Source organism: Mustela nivalis, assembly GCF_964662115.1.
Source record: "Mustela nivalis genome assembly, chromosome: 6".
NCBI classification, from domain to species: Eukaryota; Metazoa; Chordata; class Mammalia; order Carnivora; family Mustelidae; genus Mustela; species Mustela nivalis.
The window spans coordinates 17,567,710-17,590,905 of NC_139025.1; the positions used below are offsets into that span (position 1 = coordinate 17,567,710).

Consider the following 23,196-nt stretch of genomic DNA (forward strand, 5'->3'; position numbering starts at 1 on the left):
TGGGGGGCACACGAATCGGCACCAGGCAGGTGGGGCAGGACCTCCTCCCAGAGCAAAGAGACAGGAGCACTGCCCTGTCCTCTGAGGCTCCCCACCGCCTGCCTCACTGACCCTCCCGGCCTCCCAGGGCCACACATACAGCAGGGCAGAGCCATGACGGGTGGGGTCGGAGGGCTATAATCCCCTAGGAACTGTGCCCTGAGCACCCATCTAATTGCCGCATTTATTCTTAAGCCATTTTTGGAGGCAGGGGATATGTGTCCCTCCTCACAGATAAATAGCCCCGGAGCAGTGACTGTGACCAAAGTCACACAGCCTGGCAAGGGGGACGTCTCTTTGTAAGCATGCTCCCTGGCACCCCGATTCCAACCTTGCCACTCTTCCAAGGGCCAGTTCAGGAGCGCCCAGCTGGCTGGGGATGCGGCCACTCCACCCGCCCCAGAAGGACCCAATGGCTAATCAGAAACACTGGTATCCAGGCAACCCGGTCTCCCTGGCTGGAGATAAGCAAAAACAGCTGGGAGCTGCAGAGGCTGGGAAGCCGGCTGGCCTTGGGGACAGAGATGGGGAGCCAGCCGCCAGTCAGCTGTTATTTTGAGCTTCTTATTCTCACCTCCCCAGACCTCGACTTGAGCTAGGGCCTTTCCCCCAAGCTTGTCCTGGCCACTGCTTCAGGAGAGGGGTCTCCTGGGGCTCTGCCCAGCCGTGAGCCCAGCACAATTTGGGAGAAATAGCGGGAGAACAGCTGACCTTCCCTCGTTCTGTGAGCAAGGAAGGGAAGGGAAGCTGATCACTGGGTGCCCAGGTGCAGGGGTTCTGGGGTCATTTATTTAAAATTAAAAAAAAAAATTTTTTTTAATTAAAAAAAATCTTTTAAGAATCTTAAAAAAATCTTAAAAAAAATTTTTTTTAAGATTTTACTTGTTTATTTGACAGAGAGTAAGAGAGCACAAGCGGGAGGAGCAGCAGAGGCAGAGGGAGAGGCAGGCTCCCCGCTGAGCAGGAAGCCCGATGTGGGGCTCGACTCTAGGACCCCGGGATCATGACCTGAGCCAAAGGCAGATGCTTAACCCACTGAGCCACCCAGGTGCCCCATCTGGGGTCATTTAATAAACACAATTAGTTGAGGTTCACCTTTTGAGGCCTCCAGGAGAGATTACCCTCTTCCCCCACATGGGGCCGACTGTGAGGACAGGTTCAGCGGAGAACCCCTGCCTTCCCCAGGATGGCAGTAGTAATCGGGCATGGGCAGGGGTGCAGCAGGCGATGTGCGGACATGGGCCGCCAGACCAGCGAGGCTGGGGTCAGTCCCCACCCTGCCCATTATAAGCTTGGCTCTGCCTCGCTGAGCCTCAGTTTCCTCATCTGTGACATGGTGATGCTCATGCCTACCCCGCAGACAGGGAGGTGGCACGGAAGCGAGAGAGAGCGTGTGAAATGCCTGGCATGGTGTTCGGGGCTCTTGGCGCTGCTGTGGCTGTCCTCCCTTCCTCCTGTCTGGGCCTGCCCCTGCCCAGCCTGGACGTCTCTCCCACATAGATCTGTCCTCTCCCGGGCTATTTCTGTCTCTGGTTCTAAAGGTCAGTGCCTTTCCTGGAATATGGCAGCTGCTTTCTCTTCCCCACCTCTAAGTGTTATTAGTTGCATGCCTGGGGGTGGGGGTGGGTTTGCCCCAGGTGACTGGCTCCCCTTCCCTTGCCTTCACCCAGGACTGTCCTGGGCAGGCCCATCCCCAAGTGGACAAATGGTTTCTCTTTTCTTTTAAGATTTTTTTTTTAAGATTTTATTTATTTATTTGACTGATAGAGATCATAAGTAGGCAGAGAGGCAGGCAGAGAGGCAGGCAGAGAGGAGGAAGCAGGCTCCCTGCTGAGCAGAGAGCCCGATGCAGGGCTCGGTCCCAGAACCCTGAGATCATGATCTGAGCCGAAGGCAGCGGCTTAACCCACTGAGCCACCCAGGCTCCCCTCTTTTAAGATTTTATTCATTTATTTGACACAGTGAGAGAGAGAGACAGCGAAGGAGGAAACACAAGCAGGGGCAGTGGGAGAGGGAGAAGCAAGCTTCCCGCTGAACAGGGAGCCCGATGGGGGCTCAATCCCAGGGCCCTGGGACCATGACCGAAGCCGAAGGCAGATGTTTAACAGCTGAGCCACCCAAGCGCCCCGACATATGGTTTGTCAAGGCTGCCACTAGGCCCAGAGCACAGAGAGTTACTGACAGACTGATGGACAGCAGCCAGTGGCCAGAATATTCTTGCAAATCCTTCAGCACCAAGGCTCCTGGGGGGTCCCTGCTGACCCCCTCGGCCTCTCTCCCTGAGATAGGGCTCCAATCCATCCCAGACCCTCCACAGGGACCGGTGGGCTCCTCCTATATGAGAAAGAGCGGGGAAAAAAGCCTTTCTCTAGGAGGCTTAAAGGAAAGAACCAGAAGAAGCAGCTCACCTACCCAGGAGGAAATCATGGTAACTCCAGGATTGTATTCCCACTTTTCCTGCCTCTCTGCCTCCAGCTGCTGCCCCCTCTCCTCTGCTGACCCTTTCTTCTGGGCCCTGTGACTGGGGTCTGGCAGGGGGGATGTAGTCTGGAAGGCCCTATGTTTAGGCAGCCAGCCGGGAGGCCTTGCACCTTGCACTGGTGCAGTTTTGGGGAGGAGGGAAAGGAACCCGGTGAGTGACACACCCCAGTAACTAGAGCACAGGGCACCTGGCTGGCTCAGCCAGAAGGGCACCTGAATTTTGATCTCAGGGTTGTGAATTCGAGCCCCACATGGGGTGTAGAGATGACTAAAAAAGTAAATAAACTTTAAAATATATAAAAGCACTAATTCAAAGGCATACATTCTGTTCCTGTTCATTTACACTCGGGACTTCTCCAAGGCACCCAGGGTGTCCTGACCCAGGAACAGGGGTCTGAGGTTCCCACCCTTTCTGCCAGCCCCACCCTAGGGATGACCTCACTGGAGGGCCTGGAAGGATAAGTGACACTTTGGCTGGGGGGTGGGGGGTGTCTGATAAGCACGGTAGATCTCTTAGCACAGCTGATGGAGAGGGAGCAGGGCTAAACTGGTGGCCCCAAACCAGGACAGGAAAGGCTGAAAAGAGGAAAAGACAGCCTGTGGGTGGGAGTTGGGGGGCAGAGTAGGAGCAGCTCCCACTGCTCCCACTGCTCCTGCTGCCCAGCCCCAGCCAATTTCTCCTGTTCTTTGGGTCACCCCCAATGTCCTCCCCTCACTGACCCACTCCTGCTGCAGAGCTTCCTGGAGAGGAGCGGGGACACAAAAGCAAGATAAACAGCACTGAAGGAGGCTCGAGGAGCATTCCAGAGCTAAAAATAACAGGGTCAGCTGGCTGGAAGAGTTAGGGGGGCCCCCAGCCCCTCCCCCCTTCTCCTCCACCCTCCTCCCCCACCTGGCTGGGCAGCCCCCAGCCCTCAACTGAGCCTCCAGTCTGGAACGCTAATCTGCTATCTCCAGGTCCACAGTCCCCTTCCCAGACCCTGCCCCAAAGTGTGGGGCCACAGCCCAGGGATATGGGGAACCCACTCCTGTTGGCCTCACTCCACAGCACCCACTGGGAAAGTCCAGGGGGCCCACAGCTCCACAGCTGACCCTCCCTCCGGCCTTATTATTTTGGACCAAGATACAAGTTTGCAGCCCTATCAGCAAAGGCAGGGCTCCTTCCGACGGCAAAGGACCTTATTCTCCCTACAAGCACAGCTCTCCCAGCTTTGGTGAGCGATTCTGCTCCTCCAGATGACAGGGGTGGGGAGGACATGGAGGAAAAGAAAGTTCCCGGAGAAAACTCACTGTCCAGCACTACTAGGTGCCCGGATGGTGCTGTGCCTGTCCTGTCCGTCATTTCACTCCATTTGCACAGAAAGGAGCTCTGAGCGTCTCTCATTTCCAGATAGGAAACCGGAGCCTCCAAGATGCGAACAAAGAACTAGACCTCTGAGGTAGCCCAGAGATGCCAGGTGGCCTGTGTGGCCTGCGGCGGCCTCCACAGGGGCAGGTTCTTTCTCTCCAGGGCTGCAGACTGGCCAACCCTCTCCCCACCCGCCACTCCGGGGGACCCCCTTCAGCCGCTGGGCCACGAAGCCTGTCTTGGCCCATGGGGGCCGCGGTCCCTGGAGACCCCAGCCTAGCTCTCTCCCTCCGCAGGCAAGCCACTCTTCTGGTGGCCACCGCTGCTGGGAACAGGGGTGGGGAGTTGGGGGTTGCCGGGAAGGCTTGATAGGACAACCTCCTCCTCATACCCATGATGCCCTTAGGGTGTCCCCGCAGAAGACTAACTGGTCAGGGGGAGTGTTTGGTGGCCATGTCCGGCCCTAAAGGATGCCCTTTCCTGAAAAGCCGGGAGACCTTGGACTAGGCCCGAGCGCACCTTCAGCTGGGCCCTACTCCTCCGCCCACACGGGGGGTCTGTGCTCCTGCTGGCCCTGGGCGGGGACGAAAACAGAGATTGTGAAGCCCAGAGCAAACAGGGCAGGCTTCTGTGACCAAGCTGCGGTCTCTAACGGGCCGGCAGAGGGGGTTTTTTTTGCAGGTCATGGGAGGCAGCTGCTGTCCTGAGATTCAGGGAAGCTGGAGGAAACAGGCCTTCCCAAGGGCAGCGATTCAGGCTCCCCCTTTGAGGATGCCCCAGTTTCCTGCCAGCCTTGAATACATCGAGTGATGAGAGGCTCATCCCCGTGAGAAAGCTGAGATGATGAGCAAGTCCGCCCTTGCTGAGCTGAGCTGGAATCACCATCCCTGTGCTTCTCACCATCGGCCCTCCGGAAAGGCCTTGCAAAAATAGAGTCCTGTGTCCAGACGATGGGATCCAGGCCTGCTTCCAAACGCTAAACGTGGGGGAACAGCCACAGACAGAATTACACGATTCAAAACCACACCGTGCCGGTTGATAACAACTCTCTCTGAGCTCTGCTCTCCTGACTCCGTGTCTCCCAGGCCCCTGCCGGTGAGGAGCCATTCACACAGGGGCTCGTTAGTTAATGAACAGGAGCAGAACCTTTTCCTGCGCAGCCTGTGTGGGCTCTGGAGGAAAGATTCTCACATGTCCAGTAAACAGAAGGTCTTTCTCTGATAGCAGCTGGACTTTGCATCATTTACCAGGTTTCTTGGATTCCCCAGGCCAGAAACCCAGGGGCCCAGACACTTGTTCCATTCCTCCCACCCTCCAGTCCCCCACGAGCAATCCTCTCAGTTCCTCCCCGGCCAGGGCTCATTCCTACCCACTTCTCTCCATCCTTATGACCGCCTCCCTCACCTGCCCACGTCCCCATACCTCTCACCTCCTAACTGTGCTCCCCACGCCCAATCCCTCCTCCACCTCAAAGCCAGAGCACCGGTCACATCTTGTCACTCACATGTACAAACCTAACGATGGTTGTCAGTGTGTTTCAAATGACCACAGCCCTCACTGTGCACGACAAGGCCCTTCAACACCGGGTGCAGACGCACCTCCCTGACCACAGGCCTTCCAGAAGCATGTCAAACATTTTCCTGCCATGGGGCCTTTGCACCTGCTGGTCCCTCTCCCTACAACAACATTTCATTAGCTCTTCACGCACCTGGCTCTTTCTCAACCTTTAGGTCTCAGCTAGAGTGCCATCTTCTCAGAAAAGCCTCCCCTGACTGCCCTATGGAAATCAGGTTCTCTTTTCCAGCCTCTCTTGCAGGCCCTTTTCCACTTCACTTATACCACTTAATGTATTCACTCATTCACTTACGATGTTCTGTCCGCCACACTCATATGTACGCTCCAAGAGAATACGGACCCTGTCCGTCTCACCCGCCACTGTACCTGCTGTGCCCCATGTTGGGCCTGGCACCCGTAGGCAAATAGAGAACATCGGTTGGGTGATACGTAACACCTCTGCCCTCGTGGTCTCCAGGGCAGCTGGGAATAGACTCTCCTTGGAAACAGCGAGATGAACGAGAAAACCAGGCACCAGCCTCCTGAACCCCCTCAGAGGAAGAACCATGAGAAAAACTGGCCAGTTCCCAGATGTCTCCATTTGTACATCCACTTACTCATCCTTGACAAATTCTGAGTGCTTCCTGATAGCTGGAAACTGCTCTAGGGACGGACGCCTCCGTAAGCCATCCCCAAGTCCCTACTTCAAGGACCTCACACTCCCATGGTCAACATTTGATGATCAAGAAGTAAACAATACAATGTCCACTGAGCCCTCTAGAAACACGGGGAACCCCAGCCTCTGGGTGTACCTGCGGAAAAGAAAGCTGCAGAGACTTCTTCCCTAGAGCATGAGGATAACCCTGGACCACCTACCGCTAAGCAGCCACCTGCCAGATCTGCTTCCTCAAAACGAGGGCCGCTTGCAAACCAACACCCTCACAGGTAGACCTGTTTCAGGGCTCAGGAAGTGGGACCCCAACCTGACACAGCTTGTAGAAACAAAAACAAAAAACAAAGAAACCCTCTGCAATGAGCAAACACAAAAAGAATTCGGGCTCCTGGCTGGCTGAGGAGCATGCCTCTCTTGATCTCGGGGTGTGAGTTCAAGCCCCACGGTGGGCGGTCAGCTCACTTACTAAAATAAATAAATTTTTTAAAAAAAGAATAAATATGTACATAAATACAAACAAACAGAATTGCAATAAATTTGTGATACCTGATTTGGATGCTAAGATGACCAAAAATAACAAAAGCACTGCCACACATCTAGGTGACAAAGTCCCACAAAATGTGTGTCTGCCTGTGCCCTGTGCGAGGCCAGCGCAGCTGCGGGGGGTGGTGGCTGGGGTTTCCTGGAGTGGTGTGCACCTGGAGGGCTGGTAATTACTTGGGTGGAGCACATCTCGTATCTCTTATCTTTTATTATACTTTCTTATCTCTTCCCCCTTCACTTAATTCACTCGTCAAACTTGGGCATCCCTTCCTTGCTCCAAGTCCTTTAAGAGGATCTGGGCTGGGAACCTGGAGACAAGGAGGGTAAGGAGAGTTCTGGTGTCAGACAGTTCGGGTCCCGGGTTCCTGCCTAAAGGAGCACAGCCCCACCTACGTGCTGCTGCCCTGGGAGACAGATGTTCTAGATGCCTCTGCTTCCTCAGCCTTCTTCCTCTTACCACCAGAAGTGGTCACTTATACCTCTTAAAGACTTTGTATCCCCCTTTTACCTCCTGCAGGAGCCCTAGGGCAAGCCTTGCCCCCTCTCCCAGATTGCTGCCAAGCCTCCCCCAGCCTCTGGGTCCTACCACCTCCTCCGTCCTCCAGAGGCCCTCTAGCCGGCCACTTCCCACCAAGGGCGCGCAGAACTCAGAGAGCCTGTCCCACCTGTCTGGCCCCATGGCATCCCCTCCGTCCACACCCGCGGGATGAGGCAAGTGGTTTCAGAGGCTCCAAGGGCAGCCCCTGGGACCCCGTCTCCCCTGCAGAGCCCTGCGCGGTACCTAGCGCACTATCGGTGACACACCGGGCCAAGGCGACCCATCCGATTTTTCCTCCTCACGGAGCCGGGTAACCATGTGGTGGCAGACGAGGCCCCGCAGAAGGAGGCAGCCAGCGCCGGGCGCAGGCAGCAGCTGGTGTCGCCATGGAAACCGCGCACCGCGCCGCCGCTTGGGGCCTGGCCTTTTCACTCTGCCTTTTTGGCAGGCTTCCTCAGCCACCCCGAAGCCCATTCACGGGGCGGGGGCAGGGCCTTGCCCCTGCCCCCCAATGCCCGTGGTCCTCTTCGGCCGGCTCTTCCTCCCCTAGCCCCCCCTCCGCTTCCTCTTCTCCCCAGCCACCCTCCCCTTGGCTGCCTTTGCCAAAGCGCTGGGAAGGAAAGTCTAGGCCAAGGAAGGACTCGGATTTTCAATTCTAAGCAGATTTCCCCTCCACAGGCAGCGAGTCCTTTCATGCATTTTTTTTCCCTATTATCATAAACGCAGGAACTTGCATTAGGATGAATGAGCAGAAACTCCTGTCTTTGTCAGAGACTTGGCAGAACGCCAGGCATAGAATGACCTAAAACATTCAGAATTAAATGGAGCTGGAGAGGGGGTGGAGATCCCTCTTGGTGAGAAAGGCGTTGGTGGGGGTTCGGGGGGTGGCCCCTGTCTCTGATTATCATAATAGTGTTCACCGTGTTCACCATGTGCCCAGACCCCGTGCTCAGCCCTTCTCACGGATTCTGGTTTAATCCGCACAAAATTCCTATATCCGATTCCCGCCCCCCCCGCCCCGCACCCCCCTCCCCGGACACCCCACCCAACCCCACCAAACCCCAACTGGCCTTGCTTGTGTAGATGATGAAACAGAATCAGGGGTGCGGAGGAACAGACCCAAGATCCCACAGCAAATGAGTGAAGGAGTAGGATTTGAACCCTTCAAACTGTAGCCTGAACCACAACTTCAAGGTCACCTTCCTTTCGGGCTTTTTCTTGGCTCTGCCTCCCGTTCCCATCCCCCACAGCCTCCAGACCCTCTTCCTGCTCTAGTCCTCCCTTCACTCCTCAGCCTCCCTCATTTCTATTTGTCGGTGGGATTTTGCAAATGAGACTGATTTAACCACTTGCTGCCCTCAGATTACATTTAGAGAGGACTCCCCTCCAGGCAGAGGGAAGAGAGACTCTTCAAGATCCAGCCAGGGGCCTGTCTATGCCTCCTGGAGGGCAGAGATCTTGCTCTGTAAAACGTCATGCACGTGTTTCTTTTTCGGTGGACGGACTCGGACCCAGAGCAGGTGCTCAGCAAGCATCTCTTGCGTGAGATGTGGAAGGCTTCACGTGCCCCCTCCAGGCTCAGAGTCCACCCTCTTCTACCCTTCCTGTGGCCCCGAGTCTGACCACTGAAGGACCGGGTCTCAGAGCTCTTTTACTGTCTGGCTTCTGGATGGCTTCAGCCAATGGGAAGCTGCAGCAGAAGGTAAAAAGCAGGAGAAGGACATGGCGGTCTTTATTCCCCCACTTGCTTGGAATCAGGGTTTGGCAGTGGCTGCTTTCCTCAGCCCCAGGCCCACAGCTCCTGTCCTATCATCCTATTCTACAACTCAGCTGGGCCATGCTCCCTCAGGAACCCAGCCGCTACCCTGTTGTCAGCTCCAGGAGATTTCACCGTTCCCTGTTAATTCCCCTTACCTTGTCTACAACGTGTGCAACTGCCCTGGATCAGCCCATTCTCTTCCAGGACGTGGACAGATGCAAGCTTCTGCTACCTGGTGGCAGTTGTATAGCCTTCTGGTTGGTGGCAGGGGTATAGCAGGAAACAAAACCAACAAAATGTCTGCTGTGGTAGAACTGGCATGGAGGAAGGCAGCCAGGGGACAAACAGAACAGACGCAGTGTCAAAAAGTGGTAAATGCTGTGAGTGAGGGAGCACATGGATGAAGGAGTAGAGGAATGTAATCCCTTAGGGGTCAGGACTAGACTGTAGAGACCATCTAGTCTAAATCCCCACTCTACAAATGAAGGGAAGGAGGCCTCGAGAGGATGCTCAAGGCCGCACGGTGGTGAATTATTGGTAGAGGTTTGGTGGGGCGGGAATTCCAGCTGCCCTTGACTCTGCCCTGGCTGTGACCAGAGGGGTGCAGCTCAGTCCACAGAAGAGGTATTGGGGAGGGTGGAAGGCAAAAGCCTTTGAAGTTCCTTCTGGTTCTTTCCTTTCTTTAAGGACTAGAGGGAGCAGCAGTTTGCTGAAAGTCTCAGACAACAGGGAAGGTGTCACCTGGCAGGAACAAGGGGATGTCTCTGCTCCACTGCCCACCGGCACAGAGGACGTGTGGGTCCTGGAGCCCCCAGGGGAGAGGCTTATGAAGCAGGGTACTGGGGCTGTACAGTGAAGGGAGGAGGGGTGGGGGGGGCAGGGTTTGCACTGTGGGCCTGGCTGTTCGGGAAGGGTATTGTTCTTGTGTTGCTGACCAAGCCGCAGCCCACGTGCAGGGCTTGGCTGGGAATCTGCGACGGCCCTGGCTGGCCGGGTCATCCGTTTCCCACCCAGCTTACCATCCTGGCATGCCCCCAGCGCCTTGCCGGGTGGAGGGAAACCGCAGTGACCATGGACTGAGTCTGCAATGCACCAGCCACGGCTGCTGAAGGATCCCAGCAGGATCATCCTCGCAACTCTCCTTAGAGATGAGTTCTTAGCCCCATTTTGCAGATGGGGAAACAAGCTCATCAGAGTTGTGTGACTTGCCCAGGGCCAGAGAGAGGAAGGATTCAAATGAGACTTGTCTAACAGGAAAGCCTGGGTTCTTGCCCCATAAGCCTCAGAGACTCCTGCCAGGGGGCTTCTGGGAATCTGCCAGCATAGCCTCCCAGTCGGCCCAGAGCACGGGTGCCAGGTCGTACCCCTCTCCCCTCTCCACCTCCTCCTCAGCCTTGGCCACCCCCTTGGCCTGCAGAATCTTGGGCCTGTGCCCGGCTCAGCTTCTCTGCCATGTGGCCCTGCACCAGGCTCTTGGCCCCCAGGCCAGGCTGGGGTTGCCATGGCAATGCCTTACCCTTGGACTGCCTCGTGAGCCCCAAAGCCACTGGAATGTCTCAGAAATCCCACCCTTCGGGCCAGCATCCAAACTGCCTCTCCCAGACGGCCACTCTCATTATGAGCAACAGGAAAATCTTTTCAGGTCGTGTCCTGATTTTCAGTTTGGAAAACAGATGGCCCCCATCGCAAGGCCCCCATGCACCCTTTTTTCCCTTTTCCCTTGCATTCCGTCCTCTCTTTTTCTCTCCGCGCCCAGTACGGTGTGGTGGTGGCAAGCACGGGCTAGACAACTGAGCTCAGATTTCAGTTCCTCCACGTCCCAGCCGTTTGACCTTGGACTCATTCTTGGGGCTTGATTTCTTTGTCCTTCTTCGGGATGACTAATCATACCCATGTCCTTGACTTTTGTGTAGATTACAGAAAGGTTCAGAATCAGAAGCGATGCCGCCTTCTCAGCCAGGCCTTCCCCACCCTCTCTAGTTCAAATCACAAACCTCTCCCAACTCCAGCACCCCATCCCCGCCGTCCCTCCTTTGTCACCATCGGCATCCCACCTGGCCTCTGTCTCTTGATTGTTGACTGTTTTCCCTCCACTAGAATAGGAAGCTCCGTGAAGACAAGGGTTTAAAAACAAAAACAAAAACAAAAACAAAACGTTTCTTTAGTTGTGTCCCCTGTGTCTAGAACAGCAGCTGCACACAGAGGATCTTAAAAATTATTTGTGGACTAAAGGGATGGATGGAGACAGATAGGCCAATGGAACGGGGCTTTTCACAGGTGGATCAGGGGCAGCCGGGGCTTTGCTGGGTGGCCGGAGCACCTGGCGTGGCGCCTGGCCTGTGGTTAGTGCTTGAGGTTGACCGATGCTACTGCCTCTCACTTTCCTCCACCCACACCCATACCTTGGGCCTTCCTGGGACACCCTCGGGAAGCCCTGCCTCAGTCGAGGCAGCATCCTGAGCCCGCCCCAGCGCCCCAGCTGCTGATACAGCCCACGGGGCCAACCCACTGGCTGCCAGGACTTCTCTCCCCTCCTCTCACCCACAAGGGAGGTTGAGTCAGGACAGTAGTCTGGGGACCAGTGGTGACCTCAGGCCACCGTCTTGCTGCCCAGGCAGGCTGCTCTGCCCGGGACTGTGGCAGGAAAGACCACAGGCACAGGGGGCTGGTCCCAGGTGAGCAGCGCAGGGCAGGGGACCCGAGGGCAAGCAGCTGCCCCTCCTTCCTGGGGTCCCTCTGCAGACAAGCTGGTAGGCTGCGGGCTCTGTAGGGCTGCTTCCCCCCAGAGCCACTTTCACTTTCTGTTTTCTCCACCAAAGCAGGAACAGCCGGGCCTGGGGCTGCCGCACTAGCTCCGGGAGATGGGTTTGGGGCTGGGCTGTCAGAAAGACCGGCCCTCGGGCATGGAGACAAAGTGGGTTCAGCAGCGTTCCGTTCTCCACACCCCTGTGCGCGCATCTCAGCTGCAGAGACATCCTCACCTTCCTCCAACAGGAACACTTTCCAAAGCATTGTCAAGATGATTCACTCACTGGATCCTCATTCTGGGGTGGCAGGGATGGAAAACACAGGAGTCAATCAGCAGAAGAAAAAAAAAAAAAAAGTCCACCAGCTTAGAGGCCGCTGAAGCCACAGAACCAGGATGGGAGGACTTCGTAGTGTTTCCCTTTTGTCAAACTTCCCCACTGTCCCCAGAGGGCCACCTTTGAGCGGGGGAACTCTGCTCAGTGCCTGTCCACCTAGGAAGAAACTGAGCCACAGGGTCTGGCAGGACCTGGAGTGGAAACATAGCTGGCATCTTCCAGACCCTCCTAAGGAAAGGAATTCTCCATTTCTGGATTCTGGGGCAGAGCCCTGTGTCTTAGGAGCTGGCATGGCGAGGAAATGACCTCAGGGAGTTGTGGGGGGTAGAAGGGGGGGTACCCAGAGCCTTCAATCACCTGGAAGAAAGAGTGTCTTCCTTCTCATTTTCTAGAGAGTAAATAACTAGCCCGAAGACACGGAGCTAGCAACCGAGAGAGCCAGGCCTGAATTATTCCACAGCCTTCTGGCTAGTTTCAGGGGCGCTGCGGTGTCTATAGTGTTTATCCCGTGCTGTAGCCACTATCCATAGGCCCTTCACGCCAGCACCTCCCCGCAGCCTCTGTCCCTCCCCTTACCCGTGTGTCCCTAAGGAGACCTGTGCTTTTGGAAATCCCGTATTTCCCGTTCAGTCCTGCCCCTCAGATGCTCTGCGGGGGGGGGGGGGGACTAGGGACCCCCGCAAGGTCGCACAAGACAGAAAAGATCTTTGCTATCAAGAAGCTTTCGCAAGAGGGAGGGGCGTGGACAGACAGCCCAGGAGTAAACAAATAAAAAAGATAAGCCCAGCAAGCAGCAAAGACTCTGAAAGAGCTAACAGGGAGTCATTGCACAGGGACTGACAAGCAGGAGGCTGTCAGGGACGATCTCTCTGAGAAGGTGAGAGTTTCTTCTGAGATTCTGTCAGGGACGATTTCTCGGAGAAGGTGAGAGTTTCTGTGGAGATTCGGGCCACTCATGCAAAGCTGGGGGTGGGGACAAAGGAGTTGGAAACAAGGCCAGTTAGGGCTGTGTGCCAGGGACATCCCGGGTCCCATGTGGCCCTCGTGTCATTTTTAACAGTTCCTTCTTCCACAGTCAAGAGAGGCGCCTTTGAAAGAAAGATGTTACTAATGACAAGGGGTTGAATTTATTTTAAATGCAGTGGGAAGCCACTGGAGGAAATCATGTGATTGATGTCTTGAAAAGACCTTGCTGGCTGCTTCCTGAAGAATAAATCACAAGGGCAAGAGGGCAGGAGAGCCAGGCTGGGGGGTGGTTGCGACCACCCAGGCCTGCCATGATGTCCCCTTTCCCTAGATTCCTGTGTGGACCGTAGGCTGTGAAGAGGAGTGTTCGTGAAAGACCCTGAAGGTCTCCTGGCCCAGACTTGGGCTCTGAGCCAGTCTCAGAGCTTAGGGTCCATTGTCTGTTCTTGCTGGTGGTGCCCAGACAGGGGAAAGGGCCAAGGGCCAGCCCCCTGCCTCCATCCCACCTGGGTCCAGCCTCTCCTAGGCCTGACCAGGCCGGCTGTGCACCGGTCAGGTTCCACCCCGCCTCTCTGCAGGAAGCCCGCTGGCAGCGCCTGCTGTGTGACCTTGGGCTGCAGAGTCCGGCTTTGCAAAGTCAAAGTGAGTCACTTCCTCCCTGGGGCCTCCCCCGGAGCGGGCAGCCTGTGGCCGCTCCCTGCCCCCTCGCCGCTGGCCCGGGCCCGGCGCTGGCAGGCAGGCGCTCCGCAGGCTAAGTGCTCTCCCTGAGCCCGCCGCCGCCCCGAGGCTCATTTGTCACCCGCTGCTGACTCAGCACTTCTGGGGAAGGCTTTTCCCTTCGCCTTAGAGGAGGAGGCCTGGAAACGAGGCGGCCCTGGCTCTTCCCTCCCTTCCCTCCAGATTGTGTGCTGGGCGGGGAGGCGGGGCCGGGGGGGGGAGGTGTCTGTGTATGTGTAGGTGTCTGTGTATGTGTCTGAGCTGGGTCTGTGTGTGTCTCTCATGTGTCTCAACATGGGTGTGATTTCTGGGTCCGCGAGTGTCTTTTGTGTGCAGCTGGGTCTTTGTGTGTGGCTTTTATGTGCGTGCCGGTCCTGTGGGTCTTTGGGTGTCTGCCAGCCTCTTTCCTGTATGTCTGCACGACTGCATGTGTTTGTGTGTTGTCTGTGCGTGTGTGTCTGTGTGCATGTGGGATACGTGTCTCTGGTTGAATGTGTGTGTGTACCTCCCCGTCAGGCACACTGCGGGCCTTCGCCTCCTGTCTCCCCCAGCCCTGCACACTCCCCTGGGACCTCACCTTACTCTCGGACTGAGCCCTACCTATCCTCCCCAGGGACTCCCCCCCCACCCCCGCCAGCTCCTGCCACACCTTTGTGTCCTGTCTTCTTATCACAGGACCTTGGGGATTCCAAACACAGGCTCAGGGACCAGACTGATCTAGGTTTCAACCTTGGTTCTGCCCTTGCCAACTGAGTGACCTTGATTGAGATACTTACCTTTTGAGCCTCAGTTTCTTCACTTACAAAACAGAAGTGATCCTATCTCCCTCAGAGCACCTCATGATGGAGTCTGGCATATCGCAGGCTGCAAAGGGGGCCTGTGATTTCTTCTTAAAGCAGTAGGCCCAGTGTCAGGCACACAGCCAGGGTCTAATGAGCCGCACTTAAGAACAAAAGCACTGATCTCCGAGGCTGCTGGGGAGGGCGGGGGTGTGGGAGCCAGTGACCTGGATTGGGAGCTGGGCAGGACAGCCACTGCAAGGAGAGACAAGTGGTGACCTGATTTAGTGCTGCCTTGGGCAGCCGAGGAAGCCAGGGAGGAAGTCATAGGAGAGGGGCTCGGAGCGGCTGAGCCCTGCCCTATCCTGCCCCAGAGCAAGTACTGCTAGATACCCCCAGCTCTTGCCAGTGCCCAAGAGGAACAGGACACCTCCTGCAGCCCCAAGCCCAGAACAGCCTCATGCTGTGTCTCTGGGAGTCTGTCGACTTGTTTGGAGCTTCTTATGAACCCTGAGAGGGAGTGCCTCCGCATCCCCATTTTGCCGCTGGGACAACTGAAGCTTTGGGAGGTTGAGTGCCAAGGACACAGGGCTAACATGCAGAGGAGAGAACTCTGGCACTCCAGCTCCCAGTCCAGTGCCTCCTGGATGTCTACACCGCCCACTTTCTTCCTGGACCCACACATATACACCAGCACACACCCCTGCGGGCCCTCCCTGCCCACGGGCAGAGCTCCTACACAGATTGGCTCCACACCCTCCCTAGCGCCAGCTCCTGGAGCAGATCCTTCCCAGAGCCTGCCAAGCCCTGTTCCCCTTCATTGAAAGTAGGACTTTATTCAGAAGGGTTAGTATTGCTTGTCTCAAGCCCTGCAGTGTGGATTCTCATTCCATCCTTCCACTGTCTTGAGTAGGAGATGAAAACCAGCTTGGGAAAGCACACAGGGCCTTCCCTGCCCCCCCCCACGCCCCACCCCCGTCCCTGGCAGGGGAGCATAGATCCGGCAGCCTCGCACTTCAAAGTTGCTGCCTAAGCTTGGACTAGAAAGCAAACCAGGGATCCAGGCAGGTGGGAGCAGGGAGAGTGGGGGCCTGGAGGGCAGGAGAACCCAGTTCATGCTTCTGCTGCTAACTAGCTGTGTGGCCTTGGGCAGATCACTATCCCTCTTTGGACCTGGGGGTCCCCATCGATACAGTGGAGGTGGTTCTGAGGTTCCTGCACAGCTCACACACTGTCCCAGGTGCTCCTAGCCCTGGCTCATGGCTAAGTCTATGATTCAGATGCTACCAAAGCCCTAGACATCAGTGGGGACTCCTCTGGGACCACGCCCCTGCCCCGCCTCCAGCTCTCCCTGGGAAGACCAGCAGACAAAGGGCAGGTGGCAGAAAGAGCCACCACAAGGGGTCTGGACACTGGAGAGAGGACTTGGAAAAAGTGCAAAGTGTAAGGGAGCACCAGACCCCTTCTTTTATTCTTGCTCCAAGGGATCTAGCCCTGAGATGGAGACAGAATGTTGGGTTCCCTCTGCTCAGCGCCGATCTGGATCTGTAGGGGAAGGCAAGAGTCATTTCCACTTTGGGGGCCTGTGACTCGTGGAGAGAAAGGCGGCGATAAGCATCTCTGGCCTTCCTGATTCACAGGGTTATCCGAGCATGAGGTGGGGCCCCTTGCGAAGCAGACATGCCCATTTCTGTCCAGACACAGTCCAGGCGGGCAGTGGGCGGCAGCAGTCTGTCCTTACATGGGGCTGGAGGGGCCCAGCCACTCAGTGACTCACTCGCTCGCGGCTCACCGAGCCAGCTGCAACCCCGGCCCCACCCTTCCCCATCTCCTGCTACCACAAAAGCCCCTTAACATAGTGCTCTTGTCGCACGCACGGAGACCGAGGTAGAGAAAGGCATTTCCAAAGGTTGGCGGATGGCAACCGGGAAATAAACGGAAGGCCACGTGATCACTTAATTATCCAACTCTGGAGCCCCCTACCTCTGGGCTCCCTGGTGTGTGATTCGATTAACCCCTTATGGTTTAAGTATTTTATCCTTGCCGCTGGAAGCCCACAGATAGGAACACGGCGGCCCTCCTGGGACCTTAGGCTGATCTCAGTCTGCCAGGAGCAGGGTCTGGGGGCATCCGAGGAAGGCTGATCAGAACAGATCCGGTAACCCGATGATGGTGGCGACTTGGGGACTATAGGTCTGGTGCAGGGTGTATGTGTAAGGAGAACATGGAGGGAAGAAACTCAGGGAAACTGGAGCCAAATTCCAGCGGTCAGAGGCTGAAGACCCAGTCCAGAGAAGAACTGACTCTTCCCCCTAGAGCTGGGCTCTTTGATTGTGGGCTGAGACCCTCTAGTGGGTCATGAAGTCAGTTTAGTAGACTGCACTTGGAATTTTCTAAAAAAGATAATATAATGGGAAAACGTAAGCACAGGTTACATATATGAAAAGGAACGTCTAGTTGCATAAAACCTTTAGTTCAGGATAGGTATGTAAACACTCATCAGAGGAATGGGTTGAGATAAGAAATGCATTTCTTACTCGTAGGTCATGGTTTTTTGGTTTTTTTTTTAATGTATTTATTTATTTGACAGAGAGAGAGATCACAAGTAGGCAGAGAGGCAGGCAGAGAGAGAGAGAGAAGGAAGCAGGCTCCCCGCTGAGCAGAGAGCCCGACGCGGGGCTCAATCCCAGGACCCTGGAATCGTGACCTGAGCCGAAGGCAGAGGCTTTAACCCACTGAGCCACCCAGGCACCTGTAGGTCATGGTTTTAAACATTTGAAAGCCACTGCTCTTAGGGCGCCTGAGTGGCTCAGTAGGCTCAGGTTATGATCTCAGGGTTTTGAGACTGAGCCCTGAGTTTGCTTGGGATTCTCTCTCGCTCTGCCCCTCCCTCTGTCTGTCTCTCTCTCAAATAAATAAATAAATCTAAAAAGAAGTGTCTCTCTCCCTCTGCCACTCCCCTCCCCTAAAATGCGCATGCACGTGTACACACACATACACACACACACTTTTGGAAGCCACTGCCCGAAAAGACCAAAGGAGCAAAGACCAAAATGTGCCCTTTATGTGTGTGTGTCTGTGTGTGTGTGTGTGTGTGTATGAAAGAGAGAGAAACAGAGGTTCTTGTCCTAACATTTAATTCCAGTATCCTCAGGATTATCTGGGGGGGGTGGGGGACAATGGCCCTCCACTTTCCTGGGCACAGAATGAGGCATTCCTCTTATACCCAAAGGTACTCCAATCGCTTTGCCACTTTCTTTAGTGGGAAGGCAGAGATGGTGGCTTTTACCCAGATTCCCCATCCCTGGAATGTTTCCATGTTTCCCAAGAACCCCCACAGGGCAAGTTAGTCAACATCTCCAGACGTAGGGTCACTGGCTGATCCTTCCAAGTGGCAAGGGCCACCGTGTCCCCAGTCTCTGTTCTGAGAACAGGCAGAGAGGCAGGTCTGGCCCCTGGGTAACTGGCCCCCTCCCAGTTCCACTATTTGATAGAATCTTGAATGCAGTGAGGAGGTACAGAGAAAAAACTAGAAAGCTCAACTTCTGCTCTGCGCGGAAACCCGGAAGCCCCACAGTGTCTCTGAGCTGGTGGTTAGCCCCATTTAGTCATTTTGCAAATCTGGTCTACCCACCTCCGGTGAAAACTCCCAGGCTCACCCCGAGGGGCAATGACTAATTACAAAACACATTTTCTCTCTCTTCAGTCTGCTCACCTCCCTGCCCACAGTGCCCCCTCGCATCCCAGCCCTGCGTCAGCCTAGCCTGACTCCCTTGCTCCACTGGGTTGAATGAACTCTTGGCCCAGCCCCTCCTCTGGGCCCTCTGGGGCTCTCTCCTCCCCACTCAGCTTTACTTTCACTTTCCAGCCACTCTTACTTCTCTGTCAGCTCCTTACGCTGGAGCTCAGAGCCCTGGCCTGTCCTCAAGGTGAGGGCCATTGCTGAAGCCCTGGGCAACACCCAATTAGTCAGGTCTTGACTCAACGGTAGTCAACAAATATTTATGCAATGCCTTCTGTTCCTGGCTTCAAGTGTGCAGCGAAAACAACATGAACAAGGTTCCTGCACACACGGTTCTAGAAGCCTCGGTGATAACAGAGATACACTCAAGCAATGAAAAACAGTGGACCAAGCCTGTGCAGCTAGATATATGTGCTATACAGGTGCATGGTGAGAGACAGCTAAGGCCGCCTAGGCAGCGCGCAGGGCTCCCTGGAGGACAGAAGGCAGTACCGAAGGCTGAAGACTGACCTGGAGTTGGCTGTTTGCCAGGGGCAGGAAGAAGGGAAGAGCCTTCTCAGGCCTGTGAGCGATGCCCTCTCGGAGCAGGCTGGCTGGAGCCCACAGGGAAGGGGGCGGGGGTGGCACAAGTTGCTGGCCTTGCCACGGTAGAAGGAACCAGCTCAAAAAGGACCTTATTAGCCTGCTTAGCCATTTGGACTCTGTCCTGCGGTGATGGGGAGCCCCTGAAGGGCCTTGAGCCACAGGAGCATAATGAATAGAATGGAGTTGGAGGGCAAGACTAGACACAGAGAGGTCAGTCCATGGTGCACGAATGGTTCCTTGCAGGGAACCTGCATCCCTCCTGTTCCCTGCAGGAGGATGAGGTTGGAGGTACCAGAGGTACAGGGCGGACAAGACAAGGTCCTTCTGGGACAGGTTGAATTCCAGGTGTCCATGGGACAGCAGGCCACTGCTCATAGAGCTCTGGGCCCCTGACCAGGGGCCTGGGGCAGAGTCAGAGACTAGTGGCCACCTACACGCAGAGCTAATAGATGGTGAGGTGAGCTGTGCAGTAAGAAGGCAGGAAGGCCTGTAGAAGAGAAGCCACTGGCAGAGAAGGACCAGAGAAGAAGCCACAGGAGAGGGAACCGGATGCTTCGAGAAGGATGTGATCGACGGTGTGGCGTGCCGCTGAGAGGCCGGGAATGGTGAGGCCAGGAGAGCTTCCAAGAGACAGAGCAGAAGGAGGACATTCAAGAGCCGCAGTGGGACAGTGAATTTCAGTGGTGGCCAAGGGAGAGTGACAAAGAATAGTCTGATTTTGAGGCTGGGGTGTAACAGGCAAAGAGAAGAGCAGCCTGAAGCCAGGCCAGCTCACAGCGGGCCTCTAGGTCCCAAATAGCCTCTTCCCCTTTCAGTCAAGTATTATTTAAATGTCTTGACACTCCTTAAGAGATCATTTCTTATGGCCCACGGACACATGAAAAGATGCTCAACATCACTCATCCTTAGGGACATCACCTCACGTCTGTCAGAATGGCTAAAATCAACAACAAAAGACACAACAGGTGTTGGCCAGGATGTGGGAAAAGGGAGACCCCCTACATTGTTGCTGGGAGCGCACACTGGGCAGTCGCTGTGGAAAACCGCATGGGGGTTCTTCGAAAAGCTAAAAGTAGCACGACCCGAACATCCAGAAATCACACTATTGGGTATTTACCCAAAGAATACAAAAACACTAATTCGAAGGGATACAGACACCGTCATATTTATCAGCTTTACTTACAAGAGCCAAGTCAGGGAAGCAGCCATAGTGTCCACGAACTGATAAATGGTTAAAGAAAAAGTGCCGTCCGTCATCTAACTGATGGAATATTACGTGGCCATAAAAAAGAATAAATTCTTGCCATTTACAACGACATGGATGGAGCTAGAGAGTACAATGCCAAGTGAAATAAGTCAGAGAAAGACAAATACCACAGGATTTCACTCACACACGGAGTTTCAGAAACAAACGAGCAAGGGAGAAAAAAGAGACGAACAAGAGACAGACTCTTCACTACAGAGAACAAACTGATGGTTACTGCGGGGGGAGGCAGGTGGAGGGACGGGTGAAGTAGCGGGTGGAGATTAAACAGTACACGAATGATTTTTCCAACGAAAATGTAAAACAGAGAGAGATTATTTCTTATTTTGTGCCCCTGCCTACAGCCCTATACATTCTCCTCGCTGCTCTGTGGCTCCTCCTGGAGGCCACACATATCATGACCAGCCTTTTCCCCAACACTCCCATTCCAGAGCCTGGCCGGGAGGTGCATCTTGCCTCCTTCTCCCCCTCTCTCCCCTCTCCCCAGATTAAATGCTTCCATTTCTTTCCATTCTTCTTCCTCCCTTCACACACTCATTTCTGCTTCAGTGGCTCTCCCGTGACCAGTGACCAGGCTCCAGTCTGTGGATGCTTAGAGACATGTCCAGATCCAAACCCCGCCCACCTGCGTGGGTCCTGCCAGCACGCAGGGTGGGACTATCACCTCCCTCTCCCTAGGTGCCACGTTTCACCGAAGCTGCCTCTCCCACTGCCACACTACTCCCTTTCATGGAACTAACTCTACAACCAGAAGAGAAGCTGACGTTCTGTAGGACCTAGATGAGAGTTCAATACCTTAATTTACTTTTTTTCAATGTCTTAATTTTTTTTAAATCCTAATTTTGCAGATAAAGAATCTGAGGGTGACCCAGACCATAGAGCTAGTGACTGGCGGCTGAACAGGCAGAGCCCCAGGTCCACGCGGCGGGTGTGGCCAGCAGGGTCCAGGCAAGGACGCTCCTGGGACTGTGCTGGACGCAGCGGATGGGTAACATATGTGGGAAAGCAGGAGTCCAGGGGCTCCCAGTGGGAGCACAGGTTCCTAGCAGCATTCTAGAGGGTATCCAGAAGAATTCCGTTCTACAAAAATATAGAGCTCTTTATAGATCAGTGTTTGAGGATGCTGTACCAGAGATGGCTAATTACCCATATTAGATGTTTCCCTCCTTCTTTTAATAACAGAACCCCCAACTTTTCATGGGGTTCGTAGCTACCCAGTGTAGAGATTCTATTTCCCAGGCTCTCGCACAGCCAGGTGTGGCCACGTGGCCAAGTTCTGGCCGGTGGGTGTGAGCAAAAGCGATGTGCAACTTCTGGGGTGTGCACTGAGAGGTGTGGGGTCTTCTGTCCCACTTCTCCCACCACCACCATCCAGTGGACCCAAAGAATATGGTGCTGAGTCATCTTCAACAACGTAGACAAAGACACAAGACAAAAGGGATCTCCTTCCCTGACGAAGTAGACCAACCCTGTCGTCCTTGAACTGCTTACACACCTACGAACAATGGAGAGATCACTTCTAGCTTGTTTCACTAAGCACCTGTTACTGCAGGTCTTTATTAAAGCAACTGAACCGTATCCCAACTAGCGCAGATGTTCGTTCCAACATTGTTCATAGGTTGTTTTATTTTTATTTTATTTATTTGTTTATTGTTCTTAGTTTATTAATCCTCTCATGAAGCATCCGCACAATCACCACAGATAAAGTCTGGGCAGAATCTTGACTCCTTCTGGCCTCCGATCTCCAGCTCACTTGCCGCCAGCGCCAGCAGGGGCCTTTGCTGTCCCCCTGACTGCCGTCACCCTGTTCTTGCATTCCTTTTGCCGTTTCCCTGAGGTGTTTTTCTTCACATGCAGGCCGTGTCTTGCAAGTCTATGTTTGGGCTCATTTTTGTAGGCATAATCTGAGGAATCATAAATCGTGCCAAAGCCAGTTGTCTTGCCACCACCAAAATGGGTTCTGAATCCAGACACTAAAATGACATCTGGTACGAGCTTGCATATTTTGGCTAGTTTTTCCCAAATCCCTGTCTTAGGTACTGCTCCCTTTCCAGGGTGAAGAACAGCAATGAGCGTTTGTTTCCGCAGAAGTAGTGGGTTGGGTCATGAACTTCCTGGTCCGGATAGTTATGGTGTCGTTCATGATGACGGCTTCAAGCTTCAAGCTTCAAGCGGCCAGGGAGGAAAAGCTATATTTTTCCTTTTTTCAGACTCTTTTTTTTTTTTTTTTAAGTAATCTCTACACCCAATATGAGGCTCGAACTTACAACTCTGAGATCAAGAGTCACATGCTCCGCTGACTGAGCCAGTCCGGAGCCCCAGGTTGTTTTGTTTTTAATGCAAACACCACAGTGTCCATCAAAGAAGCCATGCTGACTCTGTACTATTAAGTACATAACATTAAAATGAAAAGGGCAAGTGACCAGGACAGTGAAGAAGATACTGTGGTTTACTGAGTTTCCTAGGACAAGTCATTGCCTTCCTTCCATGTAGAGTCTACAGAGGACACATTCAAACTTGCCTTGGATGGAGTGGTGCTGTGAGGCCAGAGGCCTGGAACCATGGCAGCCTTTTTGTGCCATGTGGGAAGACCCTAGAGCTGGTGAAGGAGCCAGGGGAGCAAGCACTGAGTGGAGCCTCAAGAGAAAGGCCACCCATCAAAAGACAGAAAACAGAGAACCAGATCTGTGAGGACACTGAGTGACTGCGTCAGACCTTAACTGAAGTCAGCATGGTATCTGGTCTTCGGCAATGACCAAACCTTTGAACTCCATTTTCCTCTTCCGTGTTTAAGTCAGTCTAGCTAGGTTTCCATTCACTTCACAAAGAAGACTCTTTATAAAGAGAAGGATGTTTGTTATAGCTTCATTTATAAGCAACCTATTAGAAAATCTAAATTTCCTTTTAAAAAAAGGTTTCAGAAGTAATGGTACTTCTAACCATGAAATGCAAGGCAGCCAAAATTTTTTCAAAAAATAACTGTGTGTGGTGATATGAAAAGATATACCCAAGATAGATCATTAAATGAAAAAAAAAAGAAGTGCAGAAGATTATGTAAAATGCGCTACCATTTGTGTGAGGAAAAATAATGCATAAACTTACATGTTTATACAAGTGCTTGAAAT

The 23,196-nt window shown here is 54.2% G+C and overlaps 2 long non-coding RNA genes and 1 pseudogene across 3 annotated transcripts; all 3 read right to left on the bottom strand.

Moving 5' to 3' along the window:
* Positions 1-1,754: 1,754 nt before the first annotated feature.
* On the bottom strand, positions 1,755-9,186 carry LOC309866183. The gene is made up of 2 exons (XR_014312487.1): positions 9,091-9,186; positions 1,755-2,373 (listed from the first exon to the last, which is right to left on the bottom strand). It is a non-coding gene; the product is annotated as an uncharacterized lncRNA (long non-coding RNA).
* Positions 9,187-11,091: 1,905 nt separating this feature from the next.
* Positions 11,092-15,001, bottom strand: LOC309866180. Its single transcript, XR_014312484.1, has 2 exons — positions 14,478-15,001; positions 11,092-11,979 (listed from the first exon to the last, which is right to left on the bottom strand). It is a non-coding gene; the product is annotated as an uncharacterized lncRNA (long non-coding RNA).
* A 5,423-nt stretch (positions 15,002-20,424) lies between these two features.
* On the bottom strand, positions 20,425-22,308 carry LOC309866178 (small ribosomal subunit protein eS24 pseudogene; annotated as a pseudogene). Its single transcript has one exon. The product of its transcript is annotated as a small ribosomal subunit protein eS24 pseudogene (transcript).
* Between the last annotated feature and the right edge of the window lie 888 nt (positions 22,309-23,196).